The sequence below is a fragment of the Ovis canadensis genome, chromosome 2 (genome assembly GCF_042477335.2).
Source record: "Ovis canadensis isolate MfBH-ARS-UI-01 breed Bighorn chromosome 2, ARS-UI_OviCan_v2, whole genome shotgun sequence".
Classification (NCBI taxonomy): Eukaryota; Metazoa; Chordata; class Mammalia; order Artiodactyla; family Bovidae; genus Ovis; species Ovis canadensis.
Genome location: NC_091246.1, coordinates 15,361,098 through 15,382,709, shown reverse-complemented (window position 1 = coordinate 15,382,709; position 21,612 = coordinate 15,361,098). Strand labels below are relative to the sequence as shown.

The 21,612-nt window shown below is 43.9% G+C and overlaps 1 non-coding gene across 1 annotated transcript; it reads left to right on the top strand.

Annotated features, from left to right (window-relative positions):
• Window positions 1–9,391: 9,391 nt before the first annotated feature.
• Window positions 9,392–9,463, top strand: TRNAS-GGA (transfer RNA serine (anticodon GGA)). The gene has a single exon. It is a non-coding gene; the product is annotated as a tRNA-Ser (tRNA).
• The last annotated feature ends 12,149 nt before the right edge of the window (window positions 9,464–21,612 follow it).

The window sequence follows — 21,612 nt, the reverse complement described above, 5'->3', positions numbered from 1 at the left end:
AGCACTCATCTTACTTCAGATTTGAGCAAAGACTTGCAAATGTCTGCGTCCACTCTCGTATCTGGACCGGCTCTCCACGTCTGCTCCATGTGGTTTTCATGTGGCTTTCATGAACGCCCGAAGTCTGTTCCAGCTTGTTCTAATGTTGCAGTGTTTTAACTGCCATAGCTCAGTGGTATCAACAGATAAATCAACTAGATATGCTGAAAAGATGGTGGGCAACCATCCTGTTCTCTTCACCCTGCCTAATTCATCCACGAGAAGAATCTGCCTGGGGAGTCGCAGGAAGAAGAGATATGTGGAGTACAGACCAGAGAAATAAGCCAGCCCAACGATTCTGTTATTCCTAAACTTCTGGACTGTTTTCACTTAAATCAATAGCAATTTTCTCCAGAGTTGCCCGTTGTCTGAACCACATGATTCCTCCGAGCTGCTTCTCATATTCGGCTGTCTCTTCTTTCTCCCTCAGTGGTTTCACTTGCTTAATGGGACTTTCTGCTGTGAATCATAGTACAGGTTGCCGACTCATAATATTTTTGTATCACTAAGGATGTGCAGACCTTAGATTCAGTCCTTTCACTTTAAGATTTCTGAGCAATTGTTAAGAGCACACAGTGCAGGGGGCTTCTTTCCCTGCCCTCCGCAGCCCAGCATCCAAGGCTTTCCTCTCTGCCTCACTCTCAGCATCTTATGTAGAGCGGGATGTGGAGATTTGGGAAACATTAGCTGTTGGGAAGTAGGCTGCGTAATCCTTGGTCCCTGAAGTGATTTTTCAATAGGAAATCTGAATTCCTGCTCTATGTAAAATGGGTCTCAGATGCTGAGAAATGAGTATTTGAGAATAATTTATGATTTGCTTTCCATAAATCAGTGCTATTTTGCCTACAAATCATTCTGAGAACTGGATATGGCTTTATAAAAATATGAGTCTGGGCAGAGAAGACTGACTGGGAATTGAGGGCTGTATGTTGATCCTTGGTCCTGTCACCAATTAGTTATGTGACTTTGGCAAGTTGCCCCAAGTTTCTGACTTTCACAGAGGGTTGTAAAATTATTAAATTACATCCTTCAGCAATTAATTCATTAGTTCAACAAACATTTATTGCCCGCCAACTCCCTGCCAGTAACCATGCTGGCCCTTTCCAACTCTTGCATGTTATGAGAACCTGATCCTGTCATTGGTTACATTCTTATAGGATGGGCTTGAGAGAGAGGAACTGTCATTATTAACATTTACTAGCAATCAGAAAGATAGTTATATCTACCTTTTGCACTAACTCTCCAAAGTGCGGGCTCCACTTTACAGACAAAAGACTGAGGTCCAGAGAAGTTAAATGGTATTTGCAAGATTATGTATCTTCTAAGTGTTGAACCTGGCTTAGAACTCACTTCCACTGGTCCTTTCTCCAAGACTTGTGTGTGTGTGCTCAGTCATGTCTGACTCTTTGTGACCCTATGGACTGTACCCCACCAGGCTCCTCTGTCCACAGGATTTCCCAGGCAAGAACACTGGACCAGGTTGTCATTTCCTCCTCCAGGGGATCTTCCCAACCCAGGGACGAAACCCAAGTCTCCTGTGTCTCCTACATTGCAGGCAGATTCTATACCACTTAAGCCATCGAACTCATTGAGTCCATAAGACAACTAACTTTTATGTCCATTCTTAGTATTTTCAAGTGTCCTAAGAAACTTGGGACACAACTTTTTCTTCAGTGAAAATGGAGATTGAGTTGCTCTAGCTGACTGGTTTTGCTGCTTTCTTATACAGGGCAATTCCTTCCCATACCTGAAAATGGAGCTAGCTGCACACAGTCCATTGTATGGGCAAAGGGAGAACTTGGCCCATCTAGGGCATGTGCTCAGGCTCTCCAGGATGTTTTCACATCCAAGGAGGAGGAGGTGCCTGAAGTTTGGAGTCCATCACAATGCCCTCTCTGCCTGGTGAAAATCATTTCACAAGTCATAAAGGAAGGTCCCAAAGAATGGTCAAACTACTGCACAATTGTGTTCTTCTCACACACTAGTAAAGTAATGCTCAAAATTCTCCAAGCCAGGCTTCAGCAATATGTGAACCGTGTACTTCCAGACATTCAAGCTGCTTTTAGAAAAGGCAGAAGAACTAGAGATCAAATTGCCAACATCTGCTGGATCATCAAAAAGCAAACATCCAGGAAAACATCTGTTTCTGCTTTATTGACTATGCCAAAGCCTTTGACTGTGTGGATCACAATAAACCATGGAAAATTCTGAAGGAGATGGAAATACCAGACCACCTGACCTGCCTCTTGAGAAACCTGTATGCAGGTCAGGAAGCAATAGTTAGAACTGGACATGGAACAACAGACTGGTTCCAAATAGGAAAAAGAGTAGGTCAAGGCTGAATATTGTCACCCTGCTTATTTAACTTATATGCAGAGTACATCATGAGAAACTCTGGGCTGGATGAAGCACAAGCTGGAATCAAGATTGCCGGGAGAAATATCAATCACCTCAGATATGCAGATGACACCACCCTTATGGCAGAAAGTGAAGAAGAACTAAAGAGCCTCTTGATGAAAGTGAAAGAGGAGAGTGAAAACTAAGATCATGGCGTTTGGTCCCATCACTTCATGGCAAGTAGACTGAGGAACAGTGAAACAGTGGCTGACTTTATTTTGGGGGGCTCCAAAATCACTGCAGATGATGATTATAGCCATGAAATTAAAAGACGCTACTCCTTAGAGGGAAAGTTGGTCTGTCTGACCAACCTAGACAGAATGTTAAAAAGCAGAGACATTACTTTGTCAACAAGGGTCTGTTTAATCAAGGCTATGGTTTTTCCAGTAGTCATGTATGGATGTGAGAGTTGAACGAAAAAGACAGCTAAGCACTGAAGAATTGATGCTTTTTAACTCTGGTGTTGGAGAAGAATCTTGAGAGTCCTTTGGACTGCAAGGAGATCCAACCAGTCCATCTTAAGGCTGATCAGTCCTGACTGTTCATTGGAAGGACTGATGTTGCAGCTGAAACTCCAATCCTTTGGCCACCTGATGTGAAGAGCTGACTCATTTGAAAAGCCCCTGATGCTGGGAAAGATTGAAGGCAGGAGGAGACGGGGACAACAGAAGATGAGATGGTTGGATGGCATCACCGACTCAAGGGACACGGGTTTGGGTGGACTCCAGCAGTTGGTGATGGATAGGGAGGCCTGGTGTTCATAGGGTCACAAAGAGTCAGACACGACTGAGCGACTGAACTGAACTGAAAGAAATAAGTTAGTTTGGGGTCTGGGCTATCACCCGAAGCTCTGGACTTCCTAGAATTCTTTCTGTTTATGTTTACGTAGGAGACACTGACAAGTTAATGGCTTTGAGTTCCAAAGAAATCACTGTAGGTAGTTTAAGCAGAATAGGATTTAATAGGAACAACTGTGTGCTTAGGGGCTTCTCAGGTGGCTCAGTGGTAAAGAATTCACCTGTCAATGCGGGAGATGCAGGAGACATGGGTTCAATCCCTGGGTTGGGAAGATCCCCTGGAGGAGGAAATGTCAAGCCACTCCAATCTTCTTGCCTGGAGAATCCCATGGACAGAGGAGCTTGGTGGGCTCCAGTCCATGGGGTGGCAAAGAGTCAGACGTGACTGAGCACATGGCAGATTGTGTGCTTACCAACTAGTTGTAATGGCTGAAGGAGCAGGCTCTAAGCTAGGTAATACAAAACTGATCACCAGAGAAGCTGGTACTTCTGAGGGTGCCAGTGGTGCTGGGGAGATCTTGGGTGGGAGCCACCACCATTCCAGGGAACAGGAGAGCAGCTGCCCAAGCTGCAGGCTGGCACCAGAAGCCAGACCCAGAAGCCAGGACCACCACCACTATCTGTCAATACGCAAACCCTGGAGAAGAGACACTGCAACCCACCACAGGGAAATAAAACTTTCCTAACAGTAGAGACAGCCAGAAGCTGAGAAATGACCCCTGCTCTACTCCTTTCTTTCAAAGTCTATAAGTGATTCTAATTGGCTTTTCAATCTCTTTAAATATAAGAAGGGTAACATGAAGTTTTGCCTGGAAAATCCCATGGACAGGGGAGCCTGGTGGGCTGCAGTCCATGGGGTCGTGAAGAGTCGGACACGACTGAACGACTTCACTTTCACTTTTCACTTTCATGCATTGGAGAAGGAAATGGCAACCCACTCCAGTGTTTTTGCCTGGAGAATCCCAGGGACGGGGGAGCCTGGTGGGCTGCCGTCTATGAGGTCGCACAGAGTCAGACACGACTGAAGTGACTTAATAGTAGCAGGAACATGAAGTTTGAAAGTATCTACCTTGATGGGGGAGGGTAATTCTTCAAATAGATTCTTTTTCAGCCCTACATAAAACTCCAAGTATAGAAAACTTCCTCAAAAAAAAAAAAAAAAGGCAAAACAAAACCACTTGGACATTGAACATTTACTCCTTTGAGAGTAGAAGTTATCCCAATAATGCAGTCACTCCTGTTCAGTATTTATGTTCTCTCTGTTCTATTCAGGAAAGGCCAAGCCATTCGTGCTCAACCTAAGACTCAATGCTTTTTTCTGCTTCAGTTCAGTTCAGTCACTCAGTCGTGTCCAACTCTTTTGCGACCCCATGGACTGCAGCATGCCAGGCTTCCTTGTCCATCACTAAATCCTGGTGCTTACTCAAACTCATGTCCATCAAGTCAGTGATGTCATCCAGCCATCTCATCCTCTCTTGTCCCCTTCTCCTGCCTTCAGTCTTTCCCAGTATCAAGGTCTTTTCCAACGAGTCAGTTCTTCGCATCAGGTGGCCAAAGTATTGGAGTTTCAGTTTCAGCATCAGTCCTTCCAATGAATGTTCAGGACTGATTTCCTTTATGATTGACTCGTTTGACCTCCTTGAAGTCCAGGGCACTCTCAAGAGTCTTCTCCATCACCACAGTTCAAAAGCATCAATTCTTTAGCATTCAGCTTTCTTTATAGTCCAACTCTCACATCCACATGTGACTACTGGAAAAACCATAGCTTTGACTAGATGGATCTTTGTCAGCAAAGTAATGTCTCTGTTTTTCAATATGCTGTCTAGGTTGGTCATAACTTTTCTTCCAAGGAGCAAGCGTGTTTTAATTTCATGGCTGAGGTCACCATCTGCAGTGATTTTGGAGCCCCCCAAAATAAAGTCTGTCACTGTTTCCATTGTTTCCCTAACTATTAGCCATGAAGTGATGGAACCAGATGCCATGATCTTAGTTTTCTGAATGTTGAGTTTTAAGCCAACTTTTTCACTCTCCTCTTTCACTTTCATCAAAGGCTCTTTAGTTCTTCTTTGCTTTCTGCCATAAGGGTAGTGTTATTTGCATATCTGAGGTTACTGATAATCCTCCTGGTAATGTTGATTCCAGCTTGTGCTTCAGACAGTCCAGTGTTTCTCATGATGTACTCTGCATATAAGTTAAATAAGCAGGGTGACATCATACCGCCTTGATGTACTCCTTTCCCAGTTTGGAACCAGTCTGTTGTTCTATGTCCAGTTCTAACTGATCCTTCTTGGAATGCATACAGATTTCTCAGGAGGCAGGTCAGGTGACCTGTTACTTCCATCTCTTTAAGAATTTTCCACAGTTTGTTGTGATCTACACAGTCAAAGGCTTTGGCATAGTCAATAAAGCAGAAGCAGATGTAGATATTAAGCCCCCTCTATTTCTCATCTAATACCACTTCAACCCAGGAGGAAATTTTCTTATCCAAGAAAGCCTAGTCCAATGGGAAAAGCGCAAGCACAACAGATGGCAAGTGTCGGTTCAGTTTCATTTAGAACAGTCTTGGAGCACCAGCTCTGTCCCAGGCCCAAGACACTGTCAAGTAGGAGAGATGAAGTGTAACATTCATGCTATGAATGCTACAATGGCTGTAAGTCAGAGAGAGTGATCATACAGAGCTAACATGGAAGGAGCCAGAACTCACAGCTCGTCTTTGTGCAGTCAGTCTGCTGCCCACAGTCCACATCTTGAGACAGGAATAAATTTTTCCTAGTGGCAATGATTCTGAAGCTCAAGATGCCCTGATAACTCCTTGTGGCGGGCAGCTTCTGCAGTGGCTCACCACAAACCTCATCTCCAAGTATTCATGCCTGTCTAAAACCCTCCCCTAAACTTAGGGACTTGCTTCTAACAAATAGAACTTGGTAAACCTGATGGGAGCTTCCCAGGTGGCTCAGTGATAAAGAATCTGCTGGCAATGCGGGAAATGGGGGTTTGATCCCTTGGGTAGGGAAGATCCCCTGGAGAAGGAAATGGCAACCCACTCCAGTATTCTTGCCTGGAGAATCCCATGGACAGAGGAGCCTGGTGGGCTACAGTCCATGGGGTCGCAAAGAGTTGTACACAACTTACTCACCAAATAGCAACAACAAACCTGATGGGATGCCACTGCTGAGATTAGATTATAGTCCAAAATGAGAAACTCGTTGACATTGAGAAACCCTGGGCTAGAATGTGCTCTTTCTTCCCTGACTCCGATCTTGGTTTTCCTGGTTGACTAGATTCCAGATTCTCCCTCTGACTTGTCTACCTCCAGGCCCTTCTGGGAAAGCATCCGTCCCTGCCAGCACAAGATACCCCAATGCCAACTCCAAACATGATCCCCATTCAACGTGGGTCCAGGTGAACATCCTGTCCTACCAGTATTCTCTAACAGCACCCACTACTGATGGAAGCACATCCAGTCTCTTCTCTCTGCTTCTCCCAACCATCACCTCCCTGGAGACCTGAGGAACCCAAGGTGGCGGAGGCCAAGTCATGGTCTCATGAGTCAGTCCTCTAGAAGCCAGTCCCTGTAGCTGTTTTCAGTTAGCTTCCCCACTCCCACACACAGCACCCTCAGTTCAGGTCCATTGAGCCCTGCGATGACAGTTTCGGGCAAGGACAGATGTATTTTCCAGAACACAAGGTAGCCAGGTTTTCTGGGGAAACCAGAAAGACAAACATTAAAAGTCACACACACAAAAAGGAAACATACCAAAACATTCAAAACAATCTTTTCTGTTTCTTAAAAGCAGAACGCTCATTGTTAACTTTGTCATTCCCTTTTATTTCTTCTGAAAGCGCCAACTCGGAGAAGAATGGCTTCTGCCGACACCCTTACCAGCTGGCGGACTGAGACACCGGGTCTGCGGTGAGTAACCTGAGGGCAGGAAGGGAGTTAATGAAACCAAACGGAAGTTGCTGAAAGAAGGCTCTCCTTATTGTCACTGGAATCTCTGCTTTATTACGAGATGTCTTCCCAAAGCTTTTTAATGAGCTTTTTAATTAAATTTTTTGAGCTTTTAAATTAAAATTTTAATTTAATGAGCTTTTTAATGAGCTGCATGTATGGGGGAAAGGTCTACTCTACACATGGTGGTCACCTCATATTTTTCTTCCACATCTGAAGTCTGTTCCTTACCACTGGCAACTTATCTGTCAAGTTCAGGATGCAAGAAGTGGACCACAGAGAATGTTCCACTCAATGGCATGCTTTTGCAGAAACTCAGTCCTACTCATTTCCCCACCCTGGGAAGGCAGAGAAGAGACTGGAAGGTTCTCGTCACCTTTGTTTGGTTCATTCATTCTTTCATGTATAAACATGGAAAGTCTAACATGTTGCAGACTCCATTGCTAGCTAGCAGAGGTTCACAGTTGGCTCAAACACGTTTCCTAACCTCAGAAAGTTTCTGGTCTTTGGGATGCAGTGGGAGTATGGACAAGGAAGAGTAGACCAGGAACACTGACAACAAAGGGGACGGAGAAGGGAGATCACGGATGGCCTCCTGGAGAAGGTGACACATGAACGGGGTCGCTAGATTTACTTCCCCTCTTTGCCTGTTCTTCTTCAGCACTTGAGAAAGTTACAGCATGCTTGTCTTCTGACAATTTTTCTATTTAAAATACATATACATACTAAAATATGCTCTTTTCTTAAAGACGATTTTTTAAAAAGCAGTTTTAGATTTTCAACAAATTTGAGATGGTACAGAGATTCTCAAATATACTCTGAAACCAAGTCATCTCCATTCTGGGAATTTATAACATAGAGAAAACACTAAAACATAATGGCCAGAATATGCAGATTTTTTTTTTTTTTTTGCTGCAATGCTTATACTGGCAAAATAACTGGAAAATAAAAGAATTACTGAGCAATTAATCATACTTTAATCTCATGGGATATTTTGCAGCTATTTAAAAGAAGAATAAAGAATGAATGAAGTTCCAGAAGATGAATTGGAGGGTTGGTCTATGAGATATTATTGAATGAAAAAAACCAAAATAAGCAAAACTGGGGCACTATGCTGCCTTTTTTTTTGTGAAAAAAAAAAAGGATAAAAATCTCATGTATGATATATATGAATATATAGGTATTTAGAGAATTAAATGGGGCTTCCCTGGTGGCTCAGTGGTAAAGATTCTACCTACCAATGGAGGAGACACAGGAGAGGGTTTGATCCCTGGGTCAGGAAGATACCTTGGGGAAGGGAATGGCAACCCACTGAGGTATTCTTGCCTGGGAAATCCCATGGACAGAGGAGTCTGGTGGGCTACAGTCCATGGGGTTGCAAAGAATCAAACCAGACTTAAAGACTAAAGCAACAACAAAGAGAATTAAATGTCTGCAGAGAAATCTTTGGAAGAATGTGTATTAGGTTATGCTCGGTTTTTCTGTTTGTCTCCCACATCCATCCCCTACCTTCCCCAACCAGCTCTGTGCCCTCAACCCTGACCTTGATGAACTGTGCTATAGACTAGTATACCCTTCAGCTTCCAATTGGTTTAATATGGGAAGTACCAGCACAAGACAAGAAAGAAGGAGGAGTGAGAGGTCAAAGGATATTCCCCTGGCTTCATTCCAGCCAGTGGTGGTGGCTGCAGGTAGGCGCCACTCCTTCTTTGAAAACCCCGGTGCCTGGTGGGGGACCTCTTGATGACTCTTTTCTTTGTTTTATAATCTGTATTTTTGGCCCTTCAAGCTTAGAAGCCTGTCTGCTCTTGCTTCATCATCTTTTGCTAGTTTTTCCTGACCCAACTCACACTTTTAAAACTGTCTCTTTAATGAAATCTTCTTGGATAGTCTGTATGAATGTGCCATCTGTTCCCTGTAAGGGCCCTGACTCATCTTGTTTAGAGGGGGTCCCTGGGGGAAGGGATCTCTTGCAGAGGCAAGAGATGGTGCTGGCAGGGAGAGGAGAGAGAGATGAGGAAGCCAAGCCAGAAAGAAAAAGAGGGGAAAACACACACACGTATATGGAGTTGAATCAGTTTATGTAAATTGTGGGTATTTATAGAATGAAGCTATGTAGAATAACAAAAAAGGATTTAAAAACCACTCCCGCTGTCCTACCTCTACTTTCCAGTGGTGGCGCTATAAGCAGCCTTGCTCCTTTCCGTCCCTGGTGGCTCAGAGGTTAAAGCGTCTGCCTGGAATGCAGGAGACCCAGGTTTGATCCCTGGGTCGGGAAGATACCCTGGAGAAGGAAATGGCAACCCACTCCAGTACTCTTGCCTGGAGAATCCCATGGAGGGAGGAGCCTGGTAGGCTACAGTCCATGGGGTCGCAGAGAGTCGGACACGACTGAGCGACTTCACTCACTCACTCACCCCCCAGCTTGGTGGCGCAGTGGTAAAGAATCTACCTGCCAGTGCAAGAGGCGCAGTCAATCCCTGGTTCGGGAAGAGCCCCTGGAGGAGGAAACGGCAACCCACTCCAGTATTCTTGCCTGGAGGACCATGGACAGAGAAGCCTGGCGGGCTATAGTTCAGCGGTTTGCAGAGTCTGACGCAACTGAGCACAGCACACCCAGCAACTTTCCGCAAGCCCAGTACAGAAAGCTCCGCCGGCTCCGCTTTAGTGCTCCAGCTGAGGGTCATGAGAAGGGGAAGGCCATGGTGACCCAGGTCTGGGAAGGAAGACATGGCCCTTGGCATGGGGACCCTTCTAGGGTGCTCCAGCTGCAGTGGGACTTTCTTCTTATTTTACACACTCAGTGCTTTTCTCCCCATCGGCTTTATTCCTGCTGGTCCTTCTGCCTGATCCTTCAAAGTCCAGTTCATTATCTCTCCTCCCCACCAAAGTTTCTCCAGACCTCCCTGTCCCTACTTTTCAGATGTCAATCACTCCCTCCACCACCCCCTCCCATCGACTTCCTGCAATCTCTTTCCTTTGCCCGGTATCTTCTATCCATTTTCTCAATTGTAGGCCAGTTTTTGGTCTGTTTCAGGCCCTAAAATGGGAGTTTTTTGAAGGCAGGCACTGGGAGCAGCACTCTTGCCTGACTCTAGCCCTGAGCCCAGGGCCGGGCCCTCAAGTAGTGTTCACTGATTGTGCATTGAATGGAATTGATTTGTAAAGATTTCTCAATGGACTAGATCTCCAGGCTGGACCAGTCCACTTTACTATGTCAGGTACGATGACTGAACGTCGAGAGGAACCGTAACACACTTGCAGACGCAGAGCCGGCAGTGACAGAGCTGGTCGGGAGCCCTAGTCTGTTGCCTGTTTTGGGGACACAGATGGCCTCATGGTCTGAATCCTCTCACTGCTTCCCTGCACATGCTCTCAGTCTCAGGGGTTCTGGCTGGAGAGGTGTGCGTCTTGAAGTGGCCCTTTCTCTTGCCACACTGAGCACTTCTCATTTAGCTCAGACTCGCTCCTCTGCTCCTGACAATCTCCATTCCAGGGGGGCTTCTGGTCACCAATCCCACAGGGAGAGGCTGCCGGGGGTGCCTAACTCCTGAGCCCTGACATATTATCCTTTCCAGAAATCTAGAGTGAAGCATGGGAAGCTGAGAGTCCTGTTTTATTTCAAGAGGGAGAGGGGCTACTCACTCTGCACGAATAACCAGAAAAGCAATGCTTTTTCATCTTTTCAGGCTTCCAGAAAATTTATATTCCTTCCAACCCAAAGCTGGTTACAAATATCTCCCTAAAGAAATGATGGGTCTGGTGATTTATGGCCCAAAGCTGACTGCCATCCAAAAGGATTATTAGACCCTCTGGGCCGAAAAATGTAAGTTTGTGTCACATACACAGATAAACATTCTTTCTCTCTCTCTCCCTCTCCCTCTCTCTTTCTGTCTTTTTCCAGTAAAACCTAGATACCAGCTCCATTACTAGGCTGAAGACTTGCCAGGGTCCACAATACCACTGTGGCATTAAATTCATCTCACTGTCACTTAGAAAGACTATTGTTACAGGTGTTTGGGTCCCTTGAACAAGACATCCTGGCCTATACTTTGAAAACCGTAAAGAAATGTACAAATATGAGCTATTAAAGTTAAGATGATTGTCTCATTCAGAAGGGAAATTCTCTTTTCACAATCAAATAATTTAGGGAGAAACATTTTGACTTGAATCCCCCAGATGATTGCTTCAGGTCTCCAACACCCATGGTCTGTATTGACACAGGTTTTGAAATTTGGCAAGGAATTCTGCCTTGGACATAAAGTTGGAAATTGCTTTCTCCTGCGTGTGTTTGCAGTATCTTTGAATAATCCTTCAGACTCTTCAGACTGGCTTTCTTATGACTAGAGTTCTCAGGTTGGCTAGAGGCAAACCCACCTCTTGTTAAACAACTCTGCTCCTCTCTACCTGAAGGAGAAGTGAGAGTAGGCACGCAATACCTTTAAACACATAAGGTGGTGCCCACCTTTATTTACTGGCTAGAAAAGAGAGTTATCTTCAAGGCAAAGTGACAAAATCGCATTGTGATTTCTGGTTCTCCAAAGAGGAAGAGGGAACACAATTCCTCCCCAAGAATTCTTTGGTTTGGCAGTTGGGATTGTTTGAGTTGTGATAAAGGCTAATATTTATCCAACCTGCTTCCCAAATCTGACCTGCTACTTGGAATCTGCTCAGTAATGACCAGTTGGTTATCTCAGAGCCCTGTTTGTTATCACAGCCAAGAACCTAGGCTGGTATCAAATACCAGTATATCATCCGTCTGGGACTGGCTTGTTGAGTCATGTGGCAAGGCATGAAGGGAAGTTTCTTTCCAGTTTAATTCATTCAGAGTTTGTAGAAAGATAATGCACAAAATAATGAAATTTAGGAGTTGACTGTGGGTTTAAAAACAAACTGATGGTCCCCAAAATATAACAGATGGAGAATAAGATGCCCAGAGAGGATTAATAACTTATATGGGTCACGCAACTGGCTAGTTGCAAAATCATAGCTAGAGCTGTCTTGGCTAGTGTTACTATTTATTAACAACTATGCGGCGGGCCTTGGGCACTTTGCATTGTAAGTAATAGAAGATCTTTTATAATAGAAGTAATAGAAGATCTTCACTTCAAGTGGCGTAGTGTATAGAGGAAACACACCGCTTACAAAATTGCACACAGTCCTAGTAAGGCGGGCTTTGGGGTTTGATTCAGCAGCTCAGGTGAGTATTAGAGAGGACCTGGCTTCTCTTTTTTTTCCCTCAATCCTTCTTCCTTAGCATTGGCTCTCTTCCAAAAAGACTTTTTGCAAGATCACTGACAGCAACTTGTGTGCTACCAACTCCAAGTTTCAAATTCAACAGCTAATAGAAAGTGTGCTTTGCATATAGTTCCCTGTTAAGTCTCCATTGGTCCCCACTGACCTGATTTGGTTTTTGAGCCCGTTGCTGAACCAGTCACTGTGATCGGGGGATGGAATTTGTTGATTTATTTAAGTCAATCAGGGTACACTTCTGTGAATGGATCCAGAGCCAAATCCATCCATATCCACATGCTTACTGTCCATGTTAACTTGACCTTATTATTTGACTGTCTTTACTGATATGACTAATGCGAGTATTCACAATGTAGTTTCACCTTAATAGGGAACTTTTACCCAGAAAGAGAATAGTTTCAGATGATTTTATTGTTCATTTCAGGAAATTCCTACCTAGTCTTTATAAACAAACAAGCAAAGAGACACAATTTAAATGGACATCAAACTTTGAATTTTAAATATAGCATCAAATGACTGTCTGTTCTCCAAGACTCTTTGAAACTCTGCCTCAAAACACTTGATTGTCTACCAAAATCAAGCTCTTATACCATGATCCTGTTCTAATCCTAATTAAGCCTCCCTATTTAAAGCTTATCTTAAACCAGACTCCAGAATCTTATAAACATCTCAACTCTGCCCCTGTGATGTTAGTATGACTCTCTCATGGTAGATTCTCCCTTACCTTTATTTTGATGGTATTTCCAGGGAGTCAGCATTCAGGATTAATTCCACTCAAAACACTTTATTGGGGAATTCAGGGCAGAGTTAGGAAGAGGTGAAAAAAGGGATGGATGATGAGGATAACCGACAAATGTCTACACGAGCTCCATGAGTGGGGGGCTTCAGCCTCGGCATCTTACCTAGGAAAATGACTAAGGAAGTGGCACAGAGAGATCAAGCATTTGGTATTTCTCATGTGGCATGTATTGTAGAGAAGGAAATGAATGAGAAGCCAGATGAGCAACGGGGTGAGAGATGACAACACAGACTCAGCTGGGATGATATGAGTGCATGGTCTTTCCCTCACTGCCCCTCAAGAAGTTAAGGGCTTTAAGATAAAAAGTCTGAAGCATTAGGGAGAGTCTGGGTTTATTTCTAGGCAGCAGGAAGTACACTGAGCTTGAAGTCAGAGACCCTGGGTTCCAGCTCTTGTCTCCCTTGGCAGTTATGCGATCCTGGGCAATCACTTCACACTCCCTCTCTGACTCTAAGTGCCCTTATTTGCAGAGTGAGAATGTAAAACACATCCTGTTTTATTTTGGAGATTCAAAGTACACAATAAACAAGAAAAGGAAATTTAAAACACAGAAATGTCATACAGATGTTCTTATTCATTATTAATTTTGTTAGCCATCCACAAATTCTTACTCAGTTATGATTGTAACCAATTTGGCTAAACTCTCCCGGGATTTAGTTTAGGTCACTTGGACAGAGAAAAGTTGATTGCCCTGAACCAAGTCCACAACCTTGTTGCTTCAGTTTTCCCACTTGCAAGGGACAGAATTTCTCTCCTGCTTTGATTCCCGGTTTGGTCAGTGGAAAGAACACAGTACTTAAGAGTCAGAGAAACAGGGTCTAAGATTTGATATGACATTTACTGGATGTCTAGTTTGGGACAAGTTGCTTAGCCTGTTGAAGCCTTAAGTTCAGTTCAGCTCAGTTCAGTCGCTCAGTTGTGTCCGACTCTTTGCGACCCCATGAATCACAGCATGCCAGGCCTCCCTGTCCATCACTAACTACCAGAGTTCACTCAGACTCACGTCCATCAAGTCCGTGATGCCATCCAGCCATCTCATCCTCTGTCGTCCCCTTCTCCTCCTGCCCCCAATCCCTCCCAGCATTAGAATCTTTTCCATTGAGTCAACTCTTCGCATGAGGTTGCCAAAGTACTGGAGCTTCAGCTTTAGCATCATTCCTTCCAAAGAAATCCCAGGGCTGATCTTCAGAATGGACTGGTTGGATCTCCTTGCAGACCAAGGGACTCTCAAGAGTCTTCTCCAACACCACAGTTCAAAAGCATCAATTCTTCAGCACTCAGCCTTCTTCACAGTCCAACTCTCACATCCATACATGACCACAGGAAAAACCATAGCTTTGACTAGACGGACTTTAGCAGGCAAAGTAATGTCTCTGCTTTTGAATATACTATCTTGCTTATATGTAAAATGCCTATGCAGTGGCCAATTCATATGCTGTTGCAAGAACTGTTTGAGTATTCTCAGTATTCTCAGTATCTCAAATTCTCCAATTTGAATCTGACAGTCAGGTCACTTGTGTGATGTTTGTGTGGCAAAATCACACTTTTGTGTTCGGACGTCTTAGTGTATCAGTGACTCCAGAGAAAGGAAGCATATGAGGGGTGCTTCTGTGTCACTGTGAAGCTAATTGATTACAGCAATGAGAACTTTTGTAATCCTGGGGATGAAATATCCGGTGAGTACTGCAGAGATAATTACTATGCCTTATAGTTGCTGGTATTCCTGGACAGGACATTTCCTGGTACCCTGGAATTCTCACAGAGTGGCAGAGGTTGGGATAATTGCTTTGCATGAGATAGTCTTACATAGCAAAGCATTTCACAATGACATATGTTTCTCCTTCCCACACCAAGAACCCTGGTGTAAATGTCCCTTCCCTTCATGGTTGGAGACCTTATTTTCCCTCAACAGACTGCTCAAGGAGGCACACAAATTTGTCTTAAATGTTGGCAGCAGCGTGGTTCTATCTGTACAGTTAGCAGAGAGTGTGGTTCTGCCTGTATAGCAATGGTATGTATGGGTTATTTAACTGATATGATAGCTTAGGTTTTTGTGGTAGAATAGAATGGAAATTGTATTCAGTATAAAAACTGAAGAATCAGGGACTTCACTGGTGTTCCAGTGGTTAAGACTCCACTTTCCATTGTAGGGGGTATGAGTTCGATTCCTGGTCAGGCAGCTAAGACCCCATGTGTCTCATGGCCAAAAAAAAAAAAAAAAAAAAAAAAATCCAAAACATAAAACCTATGTAATATAATGACAAATTCAATAAAAACTTTTAAAATTGTCCACATTAAAAAAGAAAACCGTATTGCACTAACATACATGAAATAGTTAGCGACTGGGGATTTGCTATATGACTCAGGGAACTTGGGCTGTGTGACAAACTGGAGGAGTGGGATGGGGTGGGAGACGGGAGGGAAGCTCAAGAGGGAGGGGACAAATGTATACCTATGATTTATCCATGCTCATGCATGGCAGAAACCAACACAATACTGTAATTATCTTTCAATTAAAAATAAATAAGTGAATAAATAAAAAGAAATGGCTCCCACCTATTAAAAAAATAATTTAAGAATCATAGAGAAGAAATTCACTTTACTAAGGGCTCTGTGTCCTTCCCTTTAAGTGGAAGGATGGAGGACCAGGAACATGGAGCCTTGGGATTCTCTAGTTATCCTGCATCAACTCAGTGTATCTTGTGTATGGTGAGAGAAATCTGATGGTCACTGCTAGTCAAATGTCAGGATGGGAGAGCCCAATGGTCAGTATAATGATGAAGGGGTAAAACCAGCATGGCATTGAAATACACAGATTAGGAATGAAGGGAAAAGACTGAGAGATGGAGAAAAGGAAAACATATCTCAAGAAAGCTTGCTTTTTGGTGGTTGTATTCTTTCAAATATTTGCCTTGATTCCTTTGAGAAAACCTATAGTGCAGATCGGCATTAATTCTTAGGGCTTTTGGAGTTTAAAGCTGTTATTGAAGACAATTCCATGTAGGAATTAGCCCGTGTAAGGATATAACACATGGGAAGGTTGTGATTATGAATTCTTAAGAGAGTTTTTACCACTTTACTTTCTACCAGAATGTGCGATGTGCAGTTATCTTTGTGGTCCCCTTTGAGGCAGTAGAAACCAAGTTGATATCGAGCTCACCATTACAGTGAGGGTGTAGACATCTGGAAATCCAACTTCATGGATTCTTATTAGGCTCCTTAGAACCCTAGGCTTATTCTTTCACTCACCACAAGGAAGCAAAATAATGTTCACATTCATCAGCCTTTGAAGTGAAACTTGGTTCCAGGGCTTTACCAGTCTTTCTGAGTTTTCAGCTTTATTCAATCCCTCATATGAATATTCCTTTATTTCTTGATAGCTCATGTATTGGATGTCCCAACCAGAGAAATTAGACCAAAAAAAAAAAAAAAAGAAAAGGCATAAAAAGCATCTACATTGAAAAGGAAGAAGCAAAATCATCTCTATTCTAAACAATAGAAGAAAAATAGACTGGAAAAAAAATTGAACAGAATCTCTGGGAGACGACAAAGATGTAACATTCATGCCGTTAGCATCCTGGAAGGAGACAAATCCTACATAGAATCCTACACTTTGCAAAAATATCATCAATCAACCTGATACAATTGGCACTTGAGGTGTATATTATAGCCTAGGATATACTCTGCATATGTTCTGTGAACCCTTGAAATGAATGGTTTTATAGAACAATATACACTCCTTTCAAGGGCTCACAGAACATATGCAAACTATATCCTAGGCCATAATCAGTTCAGTTCAGTTCACTTCAGTTGCTCAGTCGTGTCCGACTCTTTGCGACCCCATGAATTGCAGCACGTCAGGCCTCCCTGTCCATCACCATCTCCCGGAGTTCACTCAGACTTGTGTCCATCGAGTCAGTGATGCCATCCAGCCATCTCATCCTCTGTCGCCCCCTTCTCCTCCTGCCCCCAATCCCTCCCCGCATCAGAGTCTTTTCCAATGAGTCAACTCTTCACATGAGGTGGCCAAAGTACTGGAGTTTCAGCTTCAGCATCATTCCCTCCAAAGAAATCCCAGGGCTGTTCTCCTTCAGAATGGACTGGTTGGATCTCCTTGCAGTCCAAGGGACTCTCAAGAGTCTTCTCCAACACCACAGTTCAAAAGCATCAATTCTTCAGCGCTCAGTTTTCTTCACAGTCCAACTCTCACATCCATACATGACCACTGGAAAAACCATAGCCTTGGCTAGACAGGCCTTTGTTGGCAAAGTAATGTCTCTGCTTTTGAATATGCTATCTAGGTTGGTCATAACTTTTCTTCCAAGGAGTAAGCGTCTTTTAATTTCATGGCTGCAGTCACCATCTGCAGTGATTTTGGAGGCCCCAAAAATAAAGTCTGACGCTGTTTCCACTGTTTCCCCATCTATTTCCCATGAAGCGATGGGATGTGAAGATATTAGTCACTCATATTTTGGTGGTGAGAATGTAAAACAGTGCAGACACACTGACAAACAGTTTGGCAATTTTTTTAAAAATTCTAATATGTCAAGACCATATATTTCAGCACTCCTAGGTACTTTTCTCAGGGAAATGAAGACCTATGTTTACTCAAAAACCTGTAGACAAATGTTTATAGCAGCTTTATTCAAATAGCGCCAAACTGGAAACAATCCAATTATTCTTCAACAGGTGAGTGGTTAAACAAGCTGTGGTTACAGCCACACCGTGGACCACTACCCAAAAAGAAGAAACTCCTTACATAGGCAACATCGTGGATAAATCCTCTGGAATATCATAGTGCGTGAAAAAGCCAATTCTAAAGGTCATATACACTGTTTGATTCCATTTATCTAACATTCTTGAAATGAAAAAAAAAATGTAGAACTGGAGAACAGATCAATGCTTAGTAGGGATTCTAAAAGGGGTGGCGACAAGAAGGAAGTGAGGACACCATAAAAGGGCCACGTGAGCGATCCTTGTAGTGATGGAAACGTTTTATATCCTGATCCTATCAAAGTCAATATCCCAGCAGTGATACCACACCACAGATTTTCAAGATGTTACCATTGAGGGAAATAGGGTAAAAGGTGCATTACAAATCTCCCTGTATTATTTGTTACAACTGCCTATGAATCTACATTTATTTAAAAAGGAAAAAGTTTCCTTTTTTAATTAGATCAATTAGAATCAATCCTAATTGATCAATCGCCTTCATGTTCTAAAAGGACTTGCCAGCTGCTGCTTGACAACAAGTACACAGACTGCCCTGGCAGTGCCAACAGATGTCATTTGTGCAGCCTGTTTGGTAATTATACCTCTTGGTTGCCATCATAATTACAGTGGGGCTCACACTATATTTCCTAGGCAGGAAATCACCATATCCCCTTAGGAGTTACTCAGGGTTGGACACCTTTGGCTGTGAAGAGTTTGCGGTGGATGGCTGACAATCTGTCACGAAATCAATAACTCAGCTTAATTTGGAGGCTGCTGCTAAGTCACTTCAGTCATGTCTGACTCTGCCCAACCCCATAGATGGCAGCCCACCAGGCTCCTCTGTCCCTGGGATTCTCCAGGCAAGAACACTGGAGTGGGTTGCCATTTCCTTCTCCAATGCGTGAAAGTGAAAAGTGAAAGTGAAGTCACTCAGTCATGTCTGACTCTTCGCGACCCCATGGACTGCAGCCTACCAGGCTCCTCCATCCATGGGATTTTCCAGGCAAGAGTACTGGAGTGGGGTGCCATTGCCTTCTCCGAATTTGGAGGCAAGATTGGGCAATGGTCCGCACTCTTAATGTGTCTGCTGTGACTTGGGAAGTGTGAAGAGCATTCTAATCATAAGTGTGTAGTTTGTTTTCAAGAATGATAGATCCCAGATAGTGCTTAATTTTTCTCTTTACAGCAAAAAAAAAAAAAAAAAAAGCATAGCTCAAGGAGGACACGATGACAACTTATGTACATGTGGTCATTGTCCATCCTCACTTGTCTCCCAAAGCGGAACTTTGGCCAAGAAGCCTCCAGGAGAGAGGTGATGCTTAGTTGACTGCCTGCTAGGTTCGAGGTATGTCGTGGACTTCATTCCACTGAAGCCTCACAATACTACCAGGGCATCCTTTTTTCTGAAGGAAAACTTAAGTCCCCAGGAAAGTAACGCGATTTCCCTGAGGTTACAAGTGGAGTTAATGAGAGTTGAAACTGGAGCCTAAGTCACCCTCACCACAAAATTCTATTCGTCATTGTTTTGCCCCATGGTAGCAGATGCTGTTCCAACTTCCCCAAGACACTGGTCTCACAGCTGAGAATAAGAGCAATGTCAGCATTAAACAGAAGCCAGAAGTGCCTTGTATTCTGGAAAGAGTACTGGATTTTGAAATCTAAATCCCGGATTCTTGTACTGCCTTCAGCTCCAAGGCTTTTACATAAAGCCTTTCACTTCTGGGAGCCTGGGTTTCCTTGTTTGTGAAATAGTTATTGCAACAATTCAATTAGATAACAAATGAAAAGTATAGTATAGGGCTTGGCTCCTAGTTCAATTCATGATGGATATTGCAGTTGCTGTTAGGAATTCCTTGAGCTTAGGACAGGGCAGGACGCTCTGGGCCTAGCTAATCATTAACCCCTAGTTTGCAACAAGTACCTCTAGGCCACCTGCTTCTCAGGGATTTGTTCCAGGTACATGCAGTGTAGGAGTCTCCGTGTTTCCTCTTTGGAGGTTGCAGGCTCAGAGCCTAATTTAGCACTCTTAAGTCCTGCCAATCCATGTGCTCCAAAGGGAACCTCATTGACTTAAGTGTTATCTTCTCTAGAAGCCTTCCAGAACTGAGATTCATCAGCTGTTTGCTCCTCTCTCTCTCAAACCACAGTTACATGGCATTCATTGTGTGTCTGTCCCCCTGTAAGAATATCAATGCCCTGGAAGCAGTTGTTGGCTTCAATAATGTGGCCTCAGGACCCAGCACAGGGCCTTGGAAAGCGAAGGCAGGTGATGCGTGTATAACAAGAAGTAGGCAAATGACAAGCACAGGTATGATCTCCTGGAGGCTGTGCTGGCTTTTTGCCTTATAGTGATCAATGTCAGTCCTCACTGTCCTGGGGTGTTTAATGTCGAGGGAGAATGGGGATGTGTGTTGGCCTTAACTGCAGCATTTTGTGTTGGGCAAACAGGAACTTCTCCAGCAGAGCCGATGTTATCACACCTGTCAATTTTCATGTTTACCATTAAGTATATATAAAGAGGGCGTCCCAGGTGGTGCAGTGGTAAAGAATCTGCCTGTCAATGCAGGAGACCTAGGAAATGTGAGTTTGATCTCTGGGTCAGGAAGATCCCCTGGAGGAGGAAATGGCAACCCATTCCAGTATTCTTGCCTGGAAAATTCCCCAGACAGAGGAGCCTGGTGAACTACAGTCCACGGGGTCACAAAAGAGTCGGACACGACTGAGCTACTGAGCACCCACACATGTAAAAAGAAGCTTCATGGAGAGATTCAAAACACTCTGACCCCTGGGCTCACCTCTGAAACAGTTGCATGTGTTCTTAGCATCTATTTTTTAATTTCTTTCCTAAAAGCAGAATCACAGCCTGCTTCTCAGCTTGAGCTCCTAGATGAGTGGCAAGACCAACAACGATGGTGGAGGAAGTCTTCTCCCCGTTACTCCCACACTTTTCTGTTGTCTTGACAGCTGGTCGTGGCTGCTGGTGGGGAGTGTGGTCTGAGAGAGTCCAGTACAGGCAACTGTACAAGAGTAGCTCCTCTTCTTTACTCTCTTCCCTGAGGGGGAGACCTGGTGTTTTTGAATCCCAGCTCTGTTGCTTTCTAGTTGTTGACTTTGCGCATGAAAGACTGATGGTGAGTTTCTGAACAGAATGGTAACAGTCACCCTTACGGGGTTGGGGAGAGAGTTTATCTATCAGTTCCACAGTGTCAACTGTCTGCTATGTGGCAGGCATTGCTGTAAGTGATGGCAATACTTCAGGGAACACAAACGTGTCTGCCTGATGGTTCTTACATTCTAGAAGAGGGTAACAGGCAGGGAAGAACACAGCAAGCAAACGTTCTAGAAGGTGATTAGTGACACTGGAGAAAATTCTGGGAGCAGGAATATGGGTACTGGGAAGAGGGGTTCAGTTCAGTCGCTCAGTCTTATCTGACTCTTTGCGACCCCATGGACTGCAGCACGCCAGGCCTCCCTGTCCATCACCAACTCCTGGAGTTTACACAAACTCATGTTCATTGCGTTGGTGATGCCATCCACCCATCTCATCCTCTGTTGTCCCCTTCTCCTCCTGCCCTCAATCTTTCGCAGCATCAGGGTCTTTTCAAATGAGACAGTTCTTCCCATCAGGTGCCCAACGTATTGGAGTTTCAGCTTCAAGATCA